The 8,947-nt window shown below is 34.2% G+C and overlaps 1 pseudogene; it reads left to right on the top strand.

Annotated features, from left to right (window-relative positions):
• Positions 1–963: 963 nt before the first annotated feature.
• On the top strand, positions 964–7,089 carry LOC105042363 (probable UDP-glucosyl transferase 73B6; annotated as a pseudogene).
• Positions 7,090–8,947: the final 1,858 nt, after the last annotated feature.

The following is an 8,947-nucleotide window of genomic DNA, read 5'->3' as shown; positions in this document are numbered from 1 at the left end:
TGATACTCCTGATGACATTAAGAGGCACAAAACATCTTGTGCTATCTTCAATCATGGATGAGAGAAGAGGCGTCAATCATTGATCATGTATTGTACATGATCGAGCATCTGAGCGAACTCAGATTTTTCTTGCATGAGTAGCTAGGAAAGGATGCGATCCTAAATTCTTTATCCAAGTCCTATCTATCCTTTCTTCGTCATTACAGAATGACTAAGCCTGCAGTAAACTACCATGGCTTGTAGGATTATTGCAGACCTTCGAGAAGGATAACCAGCTTCAAAAAGAGCCGATGAATATGGCAGGTGGTTCTTCTTATAGGCATTGCTTTTTTAGAAAGGAAAGAAAAAAAAATAAGAAAAAGGTGCAGCATGCTGGGGCTTCAAAGCTCAGTCAGAATAAGAAGTCAAAAGTTGACAAGAGCCAAGAAGAGTACTTCTTCTACAAGAAGATGGGTATTGAAAGAGGAATTATCCTCAATATATAACCTCTCTGACTCCAATAGGCCGAACAAAAGAAAGCAGCATGCCAAACCGATATATGGCCAAACTGACATTATTTTGGTAGAAATGGCCAAATTGATATTGATGGTTATTTTTAAGCTCATATTATATTTCTAAACTAGATCTTTCTGTTCTCCCATCTTCAACCATATAAAGAATTTAAAAAAAAAAAATTAAAAGTCATAATTCAAAAATCGGCCAGCTCATGATAATAGGAAAAACACCAAATACAAGAAATTCTGCAATGGAGAGCTGTGAGAAGAAAACAATATGAAAAGCAGATATATTTGAAGAGAGAGAAATTTTTGGAGAGGGAGATAAATGAACTATATATATATATATATATATATATATATTAGTAAATAAAATTACAAGACTCACATGCCCTGCCTCCTCTCTTCTAAAGCCAGGCTGTAGAATAAGGCACATGCAACGAGGACGCCTCAGTTCTTTTCCACGTCCATGACGCTACTTATTCTTCCTCAGTCCCCACTACCTTTTGTTCTATTCCACACCAGGGGGACAAATCGCCTCATACTCTCACCACATCGGGATTTCTCTTCGCTACCTTTTGTTCGTAGCAGCGGGTAATCGACGCCTCAAGGATTCATGAAAATGGAGCATGGATTCCTGCGGTGGGCACACGGCACTGCAGGTCGACCGTCAATATCAACAGGCGTAATGCACGTCCTATATTATAATTATGAATAGAGATGATGAAAATTCTGATATGATGTAGAGAGTAAAAAAATTTTAATAATTTTTGGATTGTTCCATATGAAGTGGTATGCACGATGTTTGATGTATATGGGATGCATTCATTCGATGCTCGCGATCTTCGAAGTATAAATGAGCCGGATTGACCCGTGATCCAATCTGAATCAAGCCAATTAGATTGATCCAAAAATTTTTATCATAAATAATTGGACATTAAGTAGAAATATAGCATTCATCAACGATTCATCCTCCTCGACTTTTGCCGTACTCGAATTGATATTTTTTTTTTCGAATAAGCCTTGACGATCCAAAAATTTTTAAAATTTGGGAGTTAGTACAAAAAGAGAAAGATAGTAGATGAATGGATGAGTGGAAGAAGAGTTTGAAGAGTTGCAAATACGACTTTACGGCTGGTTGAGAATGTTGGTACAATAGAGAGGCAAAAGTCGGCAGAGAAAGAGAAGCAGAATAAAAATCGATAGAAAAAAAATTTATTGTAAATAATCTATCATTTATTTTTTAAATTTTTTTAATTTTTCATTGATTATTTACTATGAAAAATTTTTATCGTAAATAAATTAGTATTTACGATGAAAATAAATTTTATGTTACAAATAAAATTATTTACAATGAAATATTTTTATTACAAATAATCTGTCATTTATTTTTTTAAAATTTTTAATTTTTCATTGATTATTTACGATAAAAATTTTTCGTTAGAAGTAATTTAATATTTATGATGAAAAATAAATTTTCGTTGTAAATATAGCTTATTCGCAACTAAAAATTTTCGTTGTAAATAATTTGTCATTTATTTTTTTAAAATTTTTAATTTTTTATTAATTATTTATGATGAAAATTTTTAGTCATAAATCATTTATATTTATGATGAAAATATTTTTTTCATCATAAATACTCTATTATTTATGTCAAAAAATATTTTTCATTGCAAATAATATATTATTCATAACGAAAATATTTTTTCATCGTAAATATAGGTATTTATGACAAAATATTTTCATAGCAAATAATTCAGTTGCAAAAACCTGTTTCTTATAGTGATACAAATTTTTCTCATTTTTATCTATTCTATCTATCTAAGACTAAGTCGGCTCAAATATCATCTTAGTCGGCTAACTTTCATATCTTAATCAATTAATTGATTTTTTAGATCGACTCAGAGAACTTGTAAATTTTTACTGCTTTTTGTATTCTTCTATTTTGAGATTGAGTTAGCTATCCCATTCTTGTGAATCAACTAAGCTTCAGTCTTCTTCAACTATATTGTTTCATGATCGGCTTAGGAAAATTTTTAAAATTTTTAATCTGCTATCTTCATGTAGAGTCTGAGACTGAGTCGGCTATCTCGATAGATGAGTTAATTTTGATCCTATCTTGACCGGCTCATATAAAAATTTAATGGGCTAAGGAAGATCATCTGAATTTTATCTTTTTCTGTCTTTCTCATGAACCAAGAATACATCGACGAAACTTCTTTCTTGATTGACTCAAAGGCATGCCATATATGTCAAAATTGATTTTTTTTAATTTTAAATGACTTTCTTTATCAAACATATTCTAAATTAGTTTTATCTTCTCAAACTTAATATTTAAATTATTGAAAAATCTTTTAGGCTAGATTTTTTTTATCAAATTCTTTCATACTAAACTTAGTTTTTTTATTTCCAAAACTTAAGTTTTTGACTTGAGAACATGAAATTAGTAAATAAAATTCTCTCGAATTATATTAATTTTAAGTATTATAAAAATTCTATAATCACTCCCACAAGTATCATTAATAATTCTAATTTATACTCAATTTTTTTGACATCATTAAAATCAATTCCAAAACTAACATACGTTCATCCTAAAACATATATTCTAGATTCTGTGCCATGATGATTGCAGAATAAAAAAATAAAAATATTAAAATCATTTTTTTTATAAGTAAAATATAAATCTATTTTTTATTAAACTTCAATAAAAAAATTTATTAATAAAATAAATATTGTATATATTTATAAAATATATTATTTTCAAATAATTATATAATTAATAAAATAATATTTTAAAAATAAATATCTTTTTTAAATAAAAAGCATCCCACATACCATACGGATTATATGCCGCTATATATTTACATATTAAATGGAGGCATTGCATCCGTTCGCTGTAAGGATACTTCGTCCACCATATATTTTAATACATTGTCATGCGGTGACTTGCTTCTCAATGCTTCCGAGTATTTATTTGTAGATAACAATATATTTTAATATTTAGTGATGCCGAATCCATATAATCCATATCAACCTAACTGCCATCTAGTACTTGTTTAATCATGAACCTGTGAATCACACCTGCAGTCAAAGTGTAGATAGATGTGGACCATCAAAGATCCTCTAACTCTAGTAAATGATTTAGGATCATGGAATAGATGATTGAGAAGATTTTTTGTTTTATTATCAAGAAGAAATAGCAAATGATAGCTAAATATTGCAAGGATATGATAATAAGAGAGGGGATTTGTCATAGAAGAAGAGGATCAAAGAAATCAAAATCCCTTGCAAGATTGGATGTTATCTTCTAAGTGGAGTTGAAGAGAATTAGTGATAATGAATTAGTTAAATTTTTTTTAAAAAAAAGATTGGAGAGTCTTCATGCGTATTGGATCTCAAGAAATGAAAAATGAGGTGCAATATGGCTAACGTTCACACTCTTGTGCTCTGCACTTTTGCATGCAAACCCCTCATCCATCTTTTCATTTTTGACATTTTGACATGTACGGCAAATGCAGGTTTTAGATTTATCTTATTAGGAACAGCTCAAACCAGATATCTATAAATTTTAAAGTTGTAAAGGCTGTTCTTTTTTGTTTGAATTTTTTAAATAATATATTTTGAGGGTAGGAAAATGATTTGTCATTATCTACACTTTCACCATAATTTTCTTTTTAATGATATTTTCTTACACAACCATGATATAAGATTACTTAATAAATCAATTGGCAAGTTTGCCGAGCAACTATGCATGAACCATGTATATGCAACCTATATTTTATATTTTATTTGTTGCATTAATTAGTTGGTATATAAAGTTGTATATTTTTTTAATATTGAAAGATATTGATCCTGGCACTCCATTAGAGATCAGAAAGATTGCAGAGAAAACCTATAAATTTTGAATTAATATTGATGAATATGATCTGATCGAAGGATGGCAAAGCTACACTATTCTTAAAGTATCTTTCAACGATGGATTTGCAGAATTTAGAGGAAATAGAAATGGAGGATCTTCTAATGTGAGTTATTTTTTCTCAATATGTTGGTTATGAATCATTATTTTTTATATATTTTATTGTAATATTTGATAACACTTCCCTTTTTTATATGCCAAAGATAATTAAAAGAAAAGTATTATCACTGATAGAATTATGAAGAAAAGAAATATACAAAGAAAGTAGATAAATGGTAATACGATAAATATTATCACAGTTGATAATGAAGATGCCGTTTCAAGTTATGTAAATAATATGGATGATTTAAAAAAAAATATATGTAACTAATTATATTTTTATTTAAAAAATAATAATTGATTATGATATTCTATATTATATCTTATTTTCTTATTCAAATAAAATCCCTAACAATTTTATATTGTGTGAATTGAATAGATTTTTTTCAATCTAGCTATTTTTTGATTTATAAGTTTTTTTTTATATCAAACATATATCAACTAAAATGATCGATTTTCATGATATTTATTATATTTGAGAAAGAGTACATTGTTAAAAAAGATACGTGAGTAGAAGGTAAATTTTATCATATTTCGACAAGGTAAGCATGCTCAAAACAAAAAAAAAAAAGAAAAAATAAATTATCCTAATCCCTTAATATTTGAAATAATTATATAATCATTCAATATTTTAAAAATATAGATATAACCTTCTGATCAAATATAAAAATTTTTAATATAAAAAATAAAAATTATCAAAATAAAAATATAAAATATTTTAAAATTTAAATAAATTAGATAATGATGATGCTAACAAGATCATTAATTTATTTCACAGAAATATATTAATAGAATGTTACGTGTCATACACTTACACATGATAAAAATTAGTTAACTGTATATTTTTATAAATATTAATTAAAAATCTGTAATTATTTTATACTTCGAAAAAAATATTATAATTTATTTTAAACTATATATATATCATATATATCGGTGATTCACGGCTGTCCTGCGCATTGTATACGTTTTGTGTCCATGACTCACAGCTGTCGTGATTGATAGGAAATTACTGGTTCGAGAGACAACTAACCATTAGAAGGTCCATGGTGAACGGCTAACAACCATTAAAGGTCCGCCGCACTCTCTTGCAAACCATCTGCTTTCCCTTTCTCGTCGTGTCTCCTTGGAAGAAGCAAGCAAGCTCCGGGTTTTCTTCATCCCCTTCTTCGCCTCGGGACACATTATCCCCATGACCGACCTCGCCCGCCTCTTTGCCGCTCGCCCTGGCGTGGAGCCCACCATGGTCCTCACCCCCGCCAACGCTGCCCGCATCCGCCCCACCCTCGACCGCTCCGCCGCCGACGGCCGCCCCGTCCGCCTCCTCCTCTATCCATTCCCTTCCGTCGGCCTGCCCCCCGGCGTCGAAAACTTCAACACCGTAACCCCTTCCGAGGCCTGGCGCGTCGGTGAGGCCATCGACACCCACGACCAGCTCCTGCGCCATCACCGCTCCGACGCCGTCATCATCGACATCTACTTCGGGTGGACCACCACCATCGACGCCGACCTCGGCATCCCCCGTATCATCTTCCACGTCATCGGCGTCTTCTCCTCCACAAGCTTCACAAGATTCTATACAAGATTCGAGAAGTCGAGAACGGAAGCGAACCGATCGCGGTCCCTGACTTTCCGGGCCCACCGATCAAGATCCCCAAGTCGGAGCTGCCGGGGTTTCTCCAGTCGCCGGACCCTCACGGAACAGTGGGACCGGTTGAAGGAGTTGCAGATGGAAAGCTACGGCATGGTGGTGAACACCTTCCACGAGCTTGAGCCCGAGTATTGCGACCACTTCCGGAAGGTGGACTGCAAGCGGGCATGGTTCGTGGGTCCCGTCGCGCTGTCATACCGGGAGGGCGCCGCGGAGCGGGGCGGCGGGGGGACGGGGGCGGAGGGCGGGAACCGGTGCCTCAAGTGGCTGGACACCAAGGAAGAGGGGTCGGTGGTGTTCGTTTGCTTCGGGAGCTGGTGCCACTTCACGGCGGAGCAGCTCCGGGAGATGGCGGTGGGGCTGGAGGCGTCGGGAGAGGCGTTCCTCTGGGCGGTGAGGGGAACCACCGAGGATGCCGCCAAGACGGAAGAGTGGATGCCAGAGGGGTGGGAGAGAGGGGACTGGTGGTGAGAGGCTGGGCTCCGCAGGTGGCGATTCTCCAGCACAAGGCGGTGGGGGCCTTCCTGACCCATTGTGGATGGAACTCCGTGCTGGAGGCGGCGGCCGCCGGTGTGCCGATGCTGACATGGCCGCTGGTCTTCGAGCAGTTCATCAACAAGCGTCTGGTGGTGGAGGTGATGGGGGTAGGGAAGAGGGTCTGGGACGGGTTCCGGAGCACGCTGGCGGAGGAGAAGGTGGTGCTGCCTGGGGAGGCGATCGGGAGGGCGGTGTCCGGATTCATGGAGCCAGGCGCCAACGGGGAGAGCGCGAGGCGGCGGGCCAAGGAGTACGCAGCGATGGCGAGGGCAGCGGTTGTGGAGGGCGGGTCGGCCCACCGTGATCTCTGCGGCCTGATCGACGAGCTCGTGGCGAAGAAGAAGGACTGGAAGAAGACGGTGCAAGGGCGGGAGGAGAAACTATTGGGTTGACTCATTCTCGTCAGATATGGACAAAGACCCTAAAAATCCTTTACATCAACGTGCTTTCTATTAAATGCTAGCCATGGTTGACGTATGGGGTGGTGGACAAAAAAAAAAGATTATGCCTCCATGAGGCCCACTCAGGGCTTCCTCCCTTCGGTCTTCTCCCTATGAACAAAACAAATGTTCCCAAAGCTCTCGCCTTTTACTTCCACGGACATCTCGATCGGAGCCATGGATGGGGTCGCCAAGCCCATGTTAAACGATGTGGGTGTCAGAATTTTATGGAATAATAAAATTTATATAAAAATAAAATCACCGTAGATTTTTTCCATCAGCCTCTCAAATCAATCTGCAGAAAATAAGTTAAAAATCAAGTTCACAAAAATTGTGCCTCATCCATTAAAAATAATATCTAAATTATTTATAGAATTAGAAGATTAACATTATCCACCAAGATTTCATCAGAGAATTAATTTTATCACAATAATCATCAAATATATCCTTATTAGTTTATTGAGGACTTATCTTTAGTCAATTAAATCAATTAAAATAAATCTCGATGCATATTAGTATGGACTACATCCGGATGGGACTTAATTGAATAAATTTCAATATTCCCTCACTTGGCCCAATCTAACATAATCATCTTCATTTTAATTTTAAAATATTTTAAAAATCTTTAATAAAATTTTATTTTAGATTTGATAATTGAAAAACTGATGTGTATCCATGTTAAAAATACTTAATTACTCTGTAAGATATACACTGCATGCTTATTATTAAATAATCAACAGTATGAATAATGATGACAAATATGTTATTGAGCAACATACGATCTTCCATGCATCACAATACTAATGACATCTCATAATCAAGTTATTTATGTGAGATTTTACTTAATAAATAGATGAAACTTTATGTCTATTCCTTCATCATCTTTATATCATATTGTAAACAGCTGATCAACATAAAATAAAATAAACTAAATTTTATTATAAAACTCAATGTGATGACTTTATATATAATATCCAATACATATCATAAAATGAGCTATATCCTATATGATCCACATGATCTTTCAAAATCCCAGTAATATCTTTTAGTCAGTGAATCTATAATTATCAGCTCTTTATTAATATATTCCACATATACTATATCCTTTATTCTCTCACAAAGAGCTAAGTATTTAATATTAATATATATGCTAATACTTATACTCTTCGTACTATAAAAGAATTTTACTGAAGAACCATTATCATAGTATATCTTTATCCATCTGCTAATATAGTCAACAACTTCAAATCTTGTGATAAAATTTTGTAATCATATAGCTTGTGAGCAAGTCTCATATATGTTACATACGCTGCTTTCATAGTGAATGTAGTGAATAAAATCTTATTTTATATTCATGCATAATATAGCACCTCCTATAAGTAGAAAAATATATCGGTGGTAGACTTTCTATTATCGATGCATCCAGTAAAGTCCGAATCCTAGTAGCCTATTATTTCATGATGATCAGACTAAATATATGTAAGTATATAAACTTTTATATCTTATAAGAAATGCATGACTTTATTTGTAACTTTCCAATACTCCATTTCTAGATCATGTTGATAATGTCTAAGATTGATATAACTAACGCAATGTTTGGATGCATACAAACATGAACATAGATTAAACTCCCAATAGTATATGTATAGATTATGAACTTTATTTCCTCTTTCTTTACTTAAATCTTGGACATTGAACTTTATTAAATTTATCATCCTTTATAATATGACCACATTCAGGAGAATATTTTTTCATTCTAAATTTAATACTATAAAGATGTAAGTTCTTTAAGATAGTCCAAGTATCTCTC

This window comes from Elaeis guineensis, chromosome 3 (assembly GCF_000442705.2).
Source record: "Elaeis guineensis isolate ETL-2024a chromosome 3, EG11, whole genome shotgun sequence".
NCBI classification, from domain to species: domain Eukaryota; kingdom Viridiplantae; phylum Streptophyta; class Magnoliopsida; order Arecales; family Arecaceae; genus Elaeis; species Elaeis guineensis.
The sequence above is the reverse complement of the archived record's forward strand: the minus strand, read 5'-3'. Positions and strand labels throughout refer to the sequence as shown.